Below are 13,982 nucleotides of genomic sequence, written 5' to 3' on the forward strand. Positions count from 1 at the left end.
AGGCCCCAGATGCTAGCCTGGGCCCCTAGCGCCTTCCTCTCTCCCTGTCCCTCATTAGGCGCTGCGCACTTACACGTCAGTAGCAGCAGAGATAGCACTCAAGCTGGAGAGACTGCACCGAAACTCGTCGACAGCACCGGGTCTCCAGGGGCCGCCGCTGCCTTCTCTGTGGTTGTTGATGACGGGGGGGGGGGGGGGGGGGATGGAGGCCGGAGGCCGACGCTCTGACACAGCCCCTCTCCGCCTCCTGCTTTTTGGAGCAGCCGCGCCCCTTCCAGAGCACCACGTGCCGCGCCCCATCTAATGATGGAGCCCTGGCGCTTCCTGCAAGAGCAGGAGGTCCTTGTGTGTTTACAAACTTTATTTATTTATTTATGCAATTTTATATAGCGCGGACTTTACCCGAAGGTGTCAGAGCGCTTCACAGAAGGACCAATAATGATATACAGGAACAAAATACAAAAGCAAACAATAAGTTACATGCAGTGCTTTAAATGGGAAAAAATAAGTGCAGGTACTCATTAAAATAAGCTAGAGGTGTGGCAAGTGGGCGGAGGTAGGGGCGGGGATAAGGGCAAGATATGATGGTACATGTGTACTTTATTAACTGTACAATTAATTAAAATCATTACAGTAAAAAAAAGGAAGAAAGAACGAACGATTCGTGTATAAAAAACTAAAAACAGTGATTACAAACTTCTTTGCTTAATAAAATGTGGTACTTCTGTACTGAATAAAAAAATTCAGCACCGGTGAGTCCCGCATAGTTGGCCTTATCCCAACTTTTGTGGACCTGTTCCTGAAGCCCCCATTTGTGCCCTGAGATTGGTCTGCATTAGTGAGCACTTGAGCTGGCCTCTGTGGCGCACTAACAGCCAGATTCATGAAGCCGAAATCGGCTCGCAAAGGGCCAGATTCTGAGAATCTGGCCCTTTGCGAGCGCTATTTTTGCATTTGAGATTCATCATCCCAAATGCAAAAATCGCAATTCTAGAAATCGCTAAATTGCGATTAATTGCATTTAAGGAATCTCAATTTGAGATTCCTTAAATGCAATTCATGAACCATTATAAAATTGCGAATTCGCAATCTGGGGCCGCTATTTACCGCGAAGTCTAACTACGTGGTAAATAGCAAAAATTTAGAAAAATGCACTTTAGTGCATTTTTCTAAGTTGTATGTTACACACACACATGTCCTGGACATGTGTGCGCAACACCAGTGTACATTACCATTTCAGGGGTGCAACAGGGCGTCCTTTGGACACCCTGGCACCCTTGAAATTGCGGCACATTTGCGATTAGCTAATTGCTAATCGCAAATAAGGAATGACTCACCATTCATTACTATGGGCCTTTTAGGAATGAATGGGAAAGCCATTCCTTATTTGCGATTAGAAATTAGCTAATCTCTAATAAGGAAGCAGTAGAAATCGCTAAAAATATTGCGATTTCTACATGAATCCCGTTTTGCGAGTCTTTAATAGCGATTCCTTAAAAATCGCTATTACGGACTCGCAAAACATGACAATGATGAATCTGGGGGTAAGTGTCTTACAAGGGACGTTTCTCTCTTTGGGGGGTGTACCAGTGGGGCACTGTCAATGGTGCATCATAAAAAGATCCCATCAGCTTTAGACCGCAGAGTTTGCAGTGGGCTTACCCTGGGTTATACTACTTTCTTTAGCGACTTTTAAGGCTAACCTCATTTGATGAACACATTTTGCCAGTCTCGCTAAGGTCATTGTGATGGTACACAATGGCTTTTGTACCAGTTGCAGCACATATAACACATAAAATGCGTTTATGTAAACAAAACAAGTTAACTCATTACACAAAACGAAAGCCAAACAGGAGATGTTAAAAACTCCTTGTTTTGTAACCAAATGCATCGACAGTTGTCATAGAAGCTAATTCCCCCTCCCCCCCTCCCTCCCCCCTTCACCCCGGAGTGTTCCAACATTCCCCGCTGTGCATTGCCCTATGGGCAGGGCTGAATTCACACCCATTGTACCAATATCCTGCTGCCCAGTCCGTGTTATCTTGTAAATGCTAAATGCAGCAATTAGTGTTTGGGGTGGGGGTTGTGGGGGCACACAAAGGTAAGCAGCTCCTTTACTAAACATAAAGATGAAAAGAAAAACGTTTTTGGTCGAGGATTGGATTGCACTGCCACATGTTTTAGTAGGGCTAGTGTAATACACTAAATGGGACTGGATGACTGCCTGGCAGTCCCAGCCCATTTCATTCACCTAATGGGGAGGGGGCGGGAGAAATCGCTTTCAGCCGAATGGCCGTTGCTCATCTGATGAACAGTGCAGGGCCTGTCTAGACCCTGCACTGTTAATCACAGCGTGAGGTAAGCCCTCTCAACACCCTGCGGTCTTGGGACATTCAAGGAGGCGCTGCTGGAATCTTCAGCAGGGACTGCCCTGAGCTTGAGGAGATGCCTAACCTGCGCCTGCCGTGCCGATGATCAGGGTACCGGTACTCTCCCTGGCTACAGAGAAGTGCCGGTACTGACGGAAAGAAAATTCGGAAGTGCCGGTACTCAGTACCGGTGAGTACCGGCCCATTTAAAGCACTGGTTACATGGATCAAAAGTGACACTAGTGAGCAACCAAAATACATGAGGTAGCAATCGGTGCATTATAGGAGAAAAAAGTGATAAGGGTGCAGGTTACAAAAACGTACAAAACACAAGTAGAGGTATAATACTGCAATAGAAGGCAGACACTCCAGCACAATAACAAACGTTAGATAGGCAAAGGTGGCACTTGTGCAAGTATCTAAAACAAACAAAATGTGCGAGGTAGCAAACAGTGTGTTACAAAACAAAAGTGACGTGTGCAAGTTCCAAAAGGGTACCATACACAGGTATTGGGATATTACTAAACATTTAAACTACCAGAACACCCTGGGGAGGAAGTACCAAAAGCCTGGCCAATAGACTTTCCAGTAATGGGAGGTCTTCCTTCAGACGAAGGCAAGGGTGTGAGTTAGACTTGGAGGTGTCTTTGGAGGAGGAGAACTTTAAGGTCCCGTTTGAAGGCCTGAGAGGAGGAGGTAGTCCGGAGCTGAGGCGGGAGTCAGTTCCAGATTCTCACTGCGTTGCCTGAAAAGGATTGGGCCATCGATCTTTCCTTTTCGAAAATGGGGGGTTCAAGCAGAAGATTTTCCGCATTCCGAGATGGTCTAGAGCCTCCAGAGAGTTTCAGTTTATTCGACAGGTAGCGAGGAGAGGAGGAGTGCAAGGCTTTGTGGGTGATACAGGCAGTCTTGTAGATAGCTCTAGCCTCGATGGGAAGCCAACGAAGGGAGGATAGCAGCGGTGTGATGTGGTAGCTTCTTTTAGCCCCATAGATGAAACGGGCTGCGGGAGTGGAAGACTGAGTGTAAGACCAAACGAGAACTGAGCCGCGAACTGGTTTGAGAGTTAATGCACCTACTGCTGCAGCTAAGGTCTGTGTGTGCGGTCCGCAGCTCGGTCACCGTGAGGTTACGGTACCCACCTCATCATTAAGGCCGCTTGGATTGGGCCAAAGTTAGGGTGGCGTCCCCGTTTTGCTAGGACGGTCCCCATTTTTAACCAGCTGTCCCAGAAAATTTCGAGAAAAGTAGCTCATGTCCTTGTTTTTAAAGAGGTCGACTGAAAACAGCGGGAGGTGTTATTTATGTTTTACAGAGCAGGGATAGTTAACAGTTGTTTCAAGAAAGCAATTTAATTAACAGGCAAGCTACTGGGTTTAAAAATTGCATTTTATGTATTTTCTTACTGCCTGTTCTGTAATTCTCTGCCGAGGAGCACTCTCATCTCTTGAAGTAAAATTGTAGTCCTTCTTTTTTGTGTGAAATGTCCCGGTTTTTGGCTTTCAAATTCTGGTCATCCAAGCCAAAGTCAGTGGCACACCCCTGTCAGAAATAGGTGGAAAGAAGCAAAAAAGTTTTTCTTTCTATAACAGTGTTGCTTTTGAAGTCCTCCCAAATACAGGAGTGAGGAGGAGGACCGAGCCTTTTGAGACTGTGTTGCATTCTGTTTTATATATATATTGCCCTATCTCTCCTCTGTGTTTCCCTTTGTATGGATCTGATGCCTGGAATGTATGATGCGTGCCTGCATCTTACATGCTGGGTTCCAGGTTCCATACCAACGGTTATATTGAGAATCTGTATGCTGTACTGATGTGCTGTGCTTCAACTCCTGATCAAGAATTAAACTTATATATTTAATTCATCAATTTATTCTCCTTGGATTTTATATTGGCGACGAGGTACATCTTACGATTTCTGCCACTATTCTTGAAGCAGAGGAGCAGAAATTCGAAGATTTTGTTTTTGAACCTGGCGAAGAAAAGGAAAACTTAAAAACGATCGCTTTTACTTTATATAGTCTTCAAGACTATACTGAGCGATTCTACAACGTCGTATTTGGGAAGATTTACGACCAACGAGTCTAAAATTACGATTTTTAAACATTTTTCTCTTTTACCAACGGAAAAAAAAGAGGAAATCCGTGAAAATCATCTGTTCTACCTTTACTTGCAGCGCGCATTCATGCGGTTTGAGTACGTTTTATTCCGGCGGATTGGTAATTTTGAAGTCCGAAGTTATTGAATTTTGTGCTCTTTTGGTTGTTTGCGTGTTTGACGCTCGAGACTGTTTGTGAGTTCGAGACAACATCGCTTCTGACGTACGTCTCCTCACACGTCAGCGCGCTATACCTACCCAAGACGCACTGCTTTGTCATCACGTTGTGCGTATGAGCGCCTTTTTGTGTGTTCATGGTAACGAAATACACGAAGTTACCGGAGACGCCGAGGAGTTTGTGAAGATTCCTGCTGTGCCTAATTACATTAAGGTATCGTACTGTTGCACACCGGAGGGTAAAAAAAACAATAAATACTCAATATTATTAACTCTATGATACTTTTGACCAATTAACTCGATATTACAAATTGAGCTAACGCTGTGTTTGAAAATTCGTCTATCAAAGGAATTTGGATTACAAAACTATTACTTGACTACCACCTTGTGGATTATATTTGTTTTCTCTCGTTCATTTACTTTAAAGTTTTTATTTTATTGTTTTATGAAGAACTGCATTTCTTTTTAGGAGTATATTTACACCTTTACCCAAAATGCAATTTGATCCACCTTCAAAGTTTTTGCAAACCAAAGGAGATCCGCACATTCCATGGACTAGATGGAAAGAAGAGTTTTTTACTTATCTCAAAGCTATGGATGGTGAAAGGATGTCAGCGGAAAGAAAAAAATATATATTTCTACATTGCCTTGGGTCAGAAGGGCAACTTGTTTTTAGGACTTTGCCTCCTGTTAGATCTGGGGGTGATACTAATGTGTATGATGAGGCTGTACAGAGAATAGAAGGAAGATTTAAACCTGTGACTAGTGTAGCTTTAAATAGGTTTAAGTTTTATACCAGAGTACAAGATGAAAATGAATGTTTCGATGAATTCTTAACAGCTTTACGTGCACTTTCTTTGCATTGCAATTTCGGTCTGATAACCGATGAGATGATCAGAGACCAAATTGTGGTGCATGTAAAGAGCAAGAAAGTACAGGAACAATTGTGGATTTTGGGGGATCCAAGTTTAGAAACGGCAATAAGTACAGCTAAAGCTCTGGAACAATCAGACAAATGGATTAAATCCTTAGATAAGGTTTCTGTTCACACCACTCCTTCTACATCTACTAGTGAGGTTAGCACTGTCAATGTGCGGGAAACAAAAACTCAAGGTCCTAATAAATACGATGGTAAAGGTAAACAATTTTATTGTTTTAGATGTGGGAATCCGGATCATATTGCTTCCTTCCCACAGTGTCCTGCTATAAATAGACAATGTAATAAATGTGGACGTACAGGACATTTTTCCAAATATTGTAAAACTTCTGCCAAACCTTTTAATGATTACAAGAAATCTTCTTTTAATACTTCTAGGCGTTCTAGTGGGAATGTATCTTATGTTGCAGAAGAAGGGAATAACGATTCTTCTATTAAAGAATCAGGTATTGTGGTCTCTGTGCAAACCCCATTTGACATGACACAAGCGGATAGTTTACCATCTCCAAAAAGTCTGGTGAACATTTTAGGTAAGACTCTTGAACTCATGGTGGACTCCTGTTCTCCGTGGACTATAATTACTCGTGATTATTGTGTAGAGCCATTTGGAGACTTGGTTGATATCAATTCTTTGTGCAAACCAGACATTATTGCCTATAATTTTGATAAATCCGAAATCAGTTTTATAGGTTTTAAAGAAGTTCTCATTATTATATGAATAATTCTGCAGTTATCAAAATGTATGTGGCATTGAAAGGAGTGAATGTCTTAGGATGGAGGGATCAGGCAAAGTTGGGGATCTCTTTGAATCCTAGGTTGAAAGATCCTGTGTGTGTACTAGCTGTATCTGATGGGGAGTGTGATATTGCATCTATGTCTAAGGAGATCTCTGACTCTTTTCCTAATGTTTTTTCTGACAAACTTGGGAAGTTGAATAGTTTTACACATAAAATTAAAGTCAAACCTGATACAGTCCCTGTTAAACAAAGGTTAAGGGGCGTTCCCATTAGTGTCAGGGAGGAGCTCAGAATTATGCTTGATACTATGGTTAAAGATGGTGTTATTGAGGAAGTAGAATCCTCTGAATGGGTTTCGCCTATTGTTTTGGCGATTAAACCTGACAAAACTATTAGGTTGTGTGTGGACCTGAGCGCCTTGAACAAATGTTTGGTCACAGACTGTCACCCATTACCGAACATTAATGAAATGTTGTGCATGTTAGATGGAGCCTGTGTGTTTTCAACCTTAGATCTCAGATCTGCATATCATCAGATCGAACTCACGGAAGACTCCAAGCACTTCACAGCTTTTATCACTCCTCATGGATTATTTCAATTTAAGAGGATGCCATTTGGGTTGGCATCGGCTGCTTCAGTCTTCCAAAGGGCAATGTATCATATATTTAAGGATCTAGGTGTCTTTGTCAAGTGCTTTCAGGATGATATCCTTATTTTTTTCAAAGAACTTCTCAGAGCATGACATTCATCTTAAGGAGGTTTGTTCCAGGTTGGAGAAGTTTGGTCTGACTATCAAGGCCAGTAAGTGCAAGTTTTTTGCAAAACAGTTGATTATTTAGGACATTCTATTTCAGGTGATGGTGTTGTGCCTAAAAAGAACCTTGTTGATGCTATTGTTAAAGCTCCTTCTCCGGACAATAAGGAAACATTACTTTCGTTTGCAGGACTTTGCGAATACTATAGCAAGTTTATCCAAAATTTTGCTAGTAAAATGGAGCCTCTTAGCGAGCTAACAAGGAATTCAGCTAAATTCATTTGGACTGAAAACAGGAACAGGCTTTTAAGCAAATTAAGGAGGAAATTGTTAATGCGCCTACATTAAAATCTTATTGTGTTAATAAGAAGTGCATTATCACGGTCGATGCTAGTCTTTATGGCATTGGTAGTGTGTTGAGTCAGTCATCTGGTAAGGATGAATGGTGTGTTGCCTTTTCCTCAAGGACTTTGTCACCTACAGAGAGAAGGTACTTTGTTATCGAAAAGGAGCTGCTTGCCTGCATTTGGGCTGTCGAGCATTTCAGGAATTATGTGTGGGGTAATCGATTTGTACTACGAACAGATCATAAACCTTTGGTTGGGATTTTGTCTCCTGGTGGCGGATGGAATTCTACAACGCGCATAGCTCGGTTGTCGTCACGGCCTCAGGAGTATGATTTCGAGATTGTGTATGTTCCCGGAAAGTGTAATGTTACAGCGGATTTTCTTTCTAGGTTTCCTTGTGAGGATGCTCCTATCGTGGATAATGAGGTTGATGTTGTTGCTTCTGTTGGGGATTGTGTTTCTAAAGGAGTTTATTTCATTGTGTGAAGAAGAGTGGTTTGCTGAACTTGGTAAGGATGTGGTTTGTCAACAACTTCTTGATTTTGTAAGGAATGGTTGGCCAGCCTGTAGGGGTATTTCACCGGATTTGGCTCCATTTTGTCAGGTTTCATCTGAGGTCGAAGAGTTTTCTGGTCTACTGTTCAAAGCTGGTAAGTTAATTCCGCCTCAGTCCTTACAGAGGAAGATTTTGCTTCTCGCTCATCAGAGTCACATTGGCATGTCATCAATGAAACGTCTCATTAGAGAAAGTTTTTGGTGGCCGGGAGTTGATAAAATGGTGGATAGGCTGGTAAGGGATTGTTCACACTGTGTTAATAGTGACAAAATGCTTCATTTGACTTCAGCTCCCCTCAAGCCTGTAAGTTGGCCCAACTTTCCTTGGCAGAAAGTAGGATTTGATATATCTGGCCCTTTTAAACAGTTGCCTTACAATGCTCGTTATGCTTTGGTCCTAGTGGACTACCACTCCAAGTGGCCCGAGGTGAAGTTTGTTAGCACTGCCTCTTCTCAGTCCGTTATCCTTTTCCTTAAAGAAGTTTTTGCGAGGGAAGGGTTTCCTGAAACTTGTGTTACAGACAATGGTGCTCAGCTTATTTCAGCTGATGTTGAGAAATTTCTTAGTAGTTGTGGTATTAAGCATTACACTACCTCCTTGTATGAACCCAGGGAAAACGGTCAAGTTGAACGCTTTAATCGGGTCCTTAAGGATTGTGTAAATGGTGTGCAGGTTTCTGATGATGGATGGTTGGATGTTGTGAGGAAGAGGTTATGGACATATCGCATTACACCTCATTCTGTTACTGGGGTTAGTCCCTTCAAACTTCTTAAGGGAAGGGAGCCGCCATCTGATATATGTCCCTGGTGGATTAAGAAACTTGATATAAATGATTCTGTTGTGGACCTTGTCGGCGTAGCCAAACGTGTTGAAGACAAACAACTTAAAATGAAAACATTGTTTGATTCCAAAATGAAGACCAGGGTTAATGATTTTGTGGTGGGGGAATGGGTGCGTATTAAAAAACCTGGTTTTCTGGTTAAGGGTTTTTCTAAGTTTTTCCCTCCCATCAAAGTTGTCAAGGTTTTTAAAAATAGTGTAGTCACGCAGGATGGAAGAGTGTGGAATGTTCGTAGAGTGGCAAAATGTAACAGTGTTGAAAATGTGCTTAGTTTTTCTACTCCTATTCCTAGTAATAGCCAATGGAGATCTAGTGTTGATTTCACTAAATGTTCTCCAAATGTTGTTCAAGATAATTCATCTGTTGCCTCTAGAGTTAAGGTTTGTAATAGACAAAGGAATGTTCCCAGCAGATATTTAGATTAATGTACATAGGAGGTTTCCCCTCCTGGCATTTAATTTATTGTTTTTTTTTTCTTTTAGGGGTATGATGTGTTGCATTCTGTTTTATATATATATTGCCCTATCTCTCCTCTGTGTTTCCCTTTGTATGGATCTGATGCCTGGAATGTATGATGCGTGCCTGCATCTTACATGCTGGGTTCCAGGTTCCATACCAACGGCTATATTGAGAATCTGTATGCTGTACTGATGTGCTGTGCTTCAACTCCTGATCAAGAATTAAACTTATATATTTAATTCATCAATTTATTCTCCTTGGATTTTATAGACTGCACTTTGGGAGGAGATGTGGGTGTGGCCAGAGATTCCGGCTTTGGATCTGGGAAACCAGGCTCAAGTCTAGGTGTGCGCTCAACATCCTGTGATTCTGGGCAAATCACGTAATCTCCCCGTGCCTTAAAAGCACACAAATTGGAATAGCCAATATGTCTCACCTTTGGGACCTAATGTGTTTAGCCATGCAGCACGTTGTCATGGGTGCTGTGCCGCCAGCGATTGAAAAGCTATACAAATACTGCACACTGGAGTATGCACTCTGATGCAGGAATACATGCTTGCCTGACGAAATATTTATGGACACGTTCCAAGGCTTTTTAACGCACAGACAGAAAGAAAGGAGCCTTGATGCAAGTCAAGTAAGTAAACAGGAAAAGGAGTAAACCCGTTATCCCAGCTGAGACCGGGCAAGTATTATAACAATAAGACAATGTCTCAACTGGTATATCATGCACGGGGACTGTGTAAATTGTGTATCAATCACCTAGCACAGAAAGGGGACGAGGGAGACCAAGTAAGGGTAGCAGGGTTGTATTAGCATATAGAAGCACAAAATACAACTACATTGCAGTAACCATAACAACCAAATGTGCACTGGGAGTGTTACAGTGAATAAACGGCGCAGTGACACGTGATTAGGAAACAACATAAGGCGGTGAAAAAACAGTGGATCAAATGAAAGTACTTACAAACTCAAACATAATTTCGTTATTTGCAAATTACCCAAGGGTTGCCCCGAATGTCCTTGTAGAGTCGACGACGTTTCAACCTCTTTAACTTGAGGTCATCATCAGGACGATGGTTACATAATTAGAAGAGTGCTCTGGAGGCACTATAGGGGAGCGAGAGGGGAGAGTTCAGAGGATGAAATCCATTGTCAGGAGCCGCAATGAAACGTCCCTTGGGAGAAGGCAGCGGTGAATAGCTGATGTGAGATCGGTTGGAAGGTTCAACATCCAATGTCAATGGAAGTGGCGTATGGGTACCTGGGCTGCGCTCTCAGAGATGAATTATGATGGCTGCAGGGGAATGGAGCCTTGGCACTGGTGAAGAATCGGACCAGCTAGTTTGTGGTCTAGAGAGCCGGCATTAGTCCGGGGGGTCAGGGGACGATTCCCCGTTCGCTCCCCTACAGTGCCTCCAGAGCACTCTTCTAATCGTGCAACCATCATCCTGATGATGACCTCAAGTTAAAGTGGTCGAAACTCCGTCGACTCGTTTGATCCACTGTTTTTTCACCGCCTTGCGTTGTTTCTTAATCATATGTGTCACTGCGCCGTTTATTCACTGTAACACTCCCAGTGCACATTTGATGGTTATGGTTACTTCAATTTAGTTGTATTTTGTGCTTCTATATGCAAATAACAACCCTTCTACCCTTACTTGATGCAAGGCAAAGCACTATCACCTTCTGTGTGCCGCCATGTTGAATCTGCTTTCTTGATAAATGTTACAAAAAGCGGAGCATGTACTAATACAGCATAGAAAGAAGCAACAGGCGGAACCAGATGCTAAGAGTGCTTCAAACTGGAATAATGAGTGGCTGAGGAGTGAAGTTAGAGCAATGTTCAAATTGACAACGCAGTACTTTTTCCTTCCAAAGATTCCCAAAGTAGTTTGCATGCACGACCAGTAGCGTAGCCAGGGGGGAGGATGGGAGCTGTCCGTGCTGGGCGGCACTTTTTTGAGGGTGGTGGCACTACATGTGAGGTGAGCAATTTCAGCAAGTGCAAGATAAGTGTTTTTCTTTTTTTTACATTTTATTTTCCCTTGTCATTTCTTCAACTTCCCACATCCGCTCTACCTGCACCGGCCATCTCTGGGCAGCAAACTCAGGGACCGCCCTGGTTGGCAAAAGTTCTAGCTACGCCACTGAGTATGACACAGACTCAACTTCAACTGTGGTGTAGTGGAACCGACAGTTAGAGATCCCTTCACGGTCGGTGTGGATGGTGCGGTGCTGTCATCTAAGATGTAATCTCTGGTGCTCTTTGTGTGCAGGCTGGGATGAGGTGTGAGAGTGGGCAGTCAAGTAATGCCTCACAGTCCAGTCCCTGGGGAGCTGCCATAAATGTGCTTTGAAATCAGAGTTCTGAGAGGTGGAGGACGACAGGAAAAGGCAGTGGGCATCCAACTGCTATGCAGCTGTGGCAGGTGGCACCCCAAGCTCCAGAGTAGGCTGAGGGGAGTGCACTTTCAGCCCCCACGTGCATTCTTCTAATTTACCTCTGTAATTTATACTCTAGAGCTAGAAAACATGCACTCTCATAGAGTGTTTCAGACAAAAAAAAAAAGGAGCGAAGCAGAAGGCAGGTAGAGTCACACGAAAGAGAGACAGCAATGAGAGTGGGGAACACAAGTATATGGGCAACAGGAAGCAATATTGGTTGGTGAGACAGCGACACTGCATGCAGCGGTGCACAGAAGAAAGTTGCGAGAGAGCGACTCATTGCAGAAGGTGGGAAGAGAGATAGCTGGAACCGTACTGTCAGGGAGTACTTCGTGAGAAAGGAAATGAGGGAGGAGGGGAATCATGGAAGCAACACTAAGAAGGGCAGGGGGATGCTAAGACAACATGGGTAGGACGTTTTTAAAAGAGAATGGGAGAGCTGGTTGTGAGGGGCATGCCAAGGGAGCGGTAAACATTGCCTCATTCGCATATCATCTGGTTGAAGCACTATTGTTAAAGTGCTGTAAACAAATATCGTGTGTGGGCGAGTTTTAAATATAAATGTTTTTATGCTTGTAATACATTGTGCTTCACAACTTTGGAGCATATAAATTAATCAATTGCAAAACAAAACACCAGTTACCTTGCCAATAAAAAGAAAGTTTGTTTACAAATTACCAACACGCATTCACTTGGCATAACCCATTCACGCACGCTACCTTAATAATTAATAAACGGAAGTTTGTTTACCTGACACCAACACGCAATCACTTTGCTCTTGGATTTAAAGTAAAAAATACAATAATTTACAAACATGCACACACATGCTGCAGGCAACAGAAAAAGCAAGCAAAAAAGAAAAAAATAGTCCCCCAAAATGAACACATAAACACTAACGCGTAAAGATACCAGTAATCAGGCAGTGCTCTGTGGGAGGAAATATAACACAATAAGGAGGGTAGGTAGGAAGTATTAACCACTAGCAAGACCACATTTTTAAAGGACAATTGAGTTAATGAATGAAAAGGTAGTGGGCAGGCTGTAAACCCAAAAAGTGTATACAACATGTCTCGAAGAGACAGCACAAGCACTGCCTATGATGGACCTAAAAAATGGCCCTATATGATAAATAATTTTTTTAACAAAAAATAGTCCTCTAGCTATATGGGGCACGTCTACAGCATTCCAGCCGCAGCCCTTGCAGGTAAGAGCGGTGGGACCGGGTTGGTGGGGGGATTTGAAAGATGACCTTGGTGGAAAATTAAATAAATAGTTTATCTTCCCTCCTCGTCGTCTGTCGAAATCCCCCCACACGGCCCCACCCCCCTACCGCTCTTACCTGCATGGGCCGCAGCTGTTGCAGCCTAACCAAACCAAAGTGCCTTCCTGCAGTATTTTCACAGACCTTCTACCCGCCTGGCCTCCTCCTGGACAGGTCAAGTCACCATGTACTCAATTTGCCCCTTATTGCTCTATGTGCATCTCACAATGTTATGTTATGTAAAGGCGGATTTATAGAGCGCACAGCTACTCAAAGAGTGTCCCGGCGCTGAGACAGAGAAAAAGATGGAGAAACACAGTCAGTGCAAGAGAGACAAGGGTCCTACAAGTGGGAAGGACAGCCTGCTTGTTGGAACAGCCATGTTTTCTGTTTCTTTCTGAAAACACGAACATTTGCTGTTTGTCGAAGCGGTAGAGGGAACCTATTCCAGGACCTGGTCACCAGGACCTGAAAAGAGCGACCCCCACAACGGGCTTTGGCACATTTCGGAGTTGCTACCAGATGTTGAGGCGCAGACCTAAGAGGTCTGCCGGGGGTGTAGAATGAAATTCTTTGACGTGTGTAGAGTGAGTAGAGTGCCCCCATACCATGCAGGGCCTTGAAAGCCAGAGCTTTAAAGAGTATTCTACAGAGGACTGGCAGCCAGTGCATTGCTTTCAGATGACGAGAGATCCGCTCTCTGGGCCCAAGGCTGAGAACTGCCCTTGCTACCGAGTTCTGCACAACTTCCAAACTGTTGAGCAGACACTCCGGGAGTCCCAGATAAAGGCTGTTGGCATAGTCGAGCCTATAAGTAATAAGGGCCTGTATAACTGTCTTCCTATTAGAAATAGGTAACAGGAACAGAAACCTGCGCAGCATCTTCAGCATGCCAAAACAGGTGCCTACAACTGATTGTACTTGTAACTTCATGGATAATGTCTCATCCAGCTTTACTCCTAAGTTTTTTACCGTCTTAACTAGAGTTTGAGGAGGGGA

At 43.3% G+C, this 13,982-nt stretch overlaps 1 protein-coding gene across 1 annotated transcript in view; it reads right to left on the reverse strand.

Annotated features, from left to right (window-relative positions):
• The window catches only part of LOC147678416 (transmembrane protein 272-like), a 93,882-nt gene extending 93,576 nt beyond the window's left edge, over positions 1-306 (reverse strand). Inside the window, exon 1 of the mRNA XM_086946007.1 lies at positions 74-306. The gene's annotated coding sequence lies outside the window, so the exon portion shown is untranslated. The remainder of the gene's footprint in view (positions 1-73) is intronic.
• Between the last annotated feature and the right edge of the window lie 13,676 nt (positions 307-13,982).

The sequence above is a fragment of the Lissotriton vulgaris genome, chromosome 12 (assembly GCF_964263255.1).
Source record: "Lissotriton vulgaris chromosome 12, aLisVul1.2, whole genome shotgun sequence".
Taxonomy (NCBI): Eukaryota; Metazoa; Chordata; class Amphibia; order Caudata; family Salamandridae; genus Lissotriton; species Lissotriton vulgaris.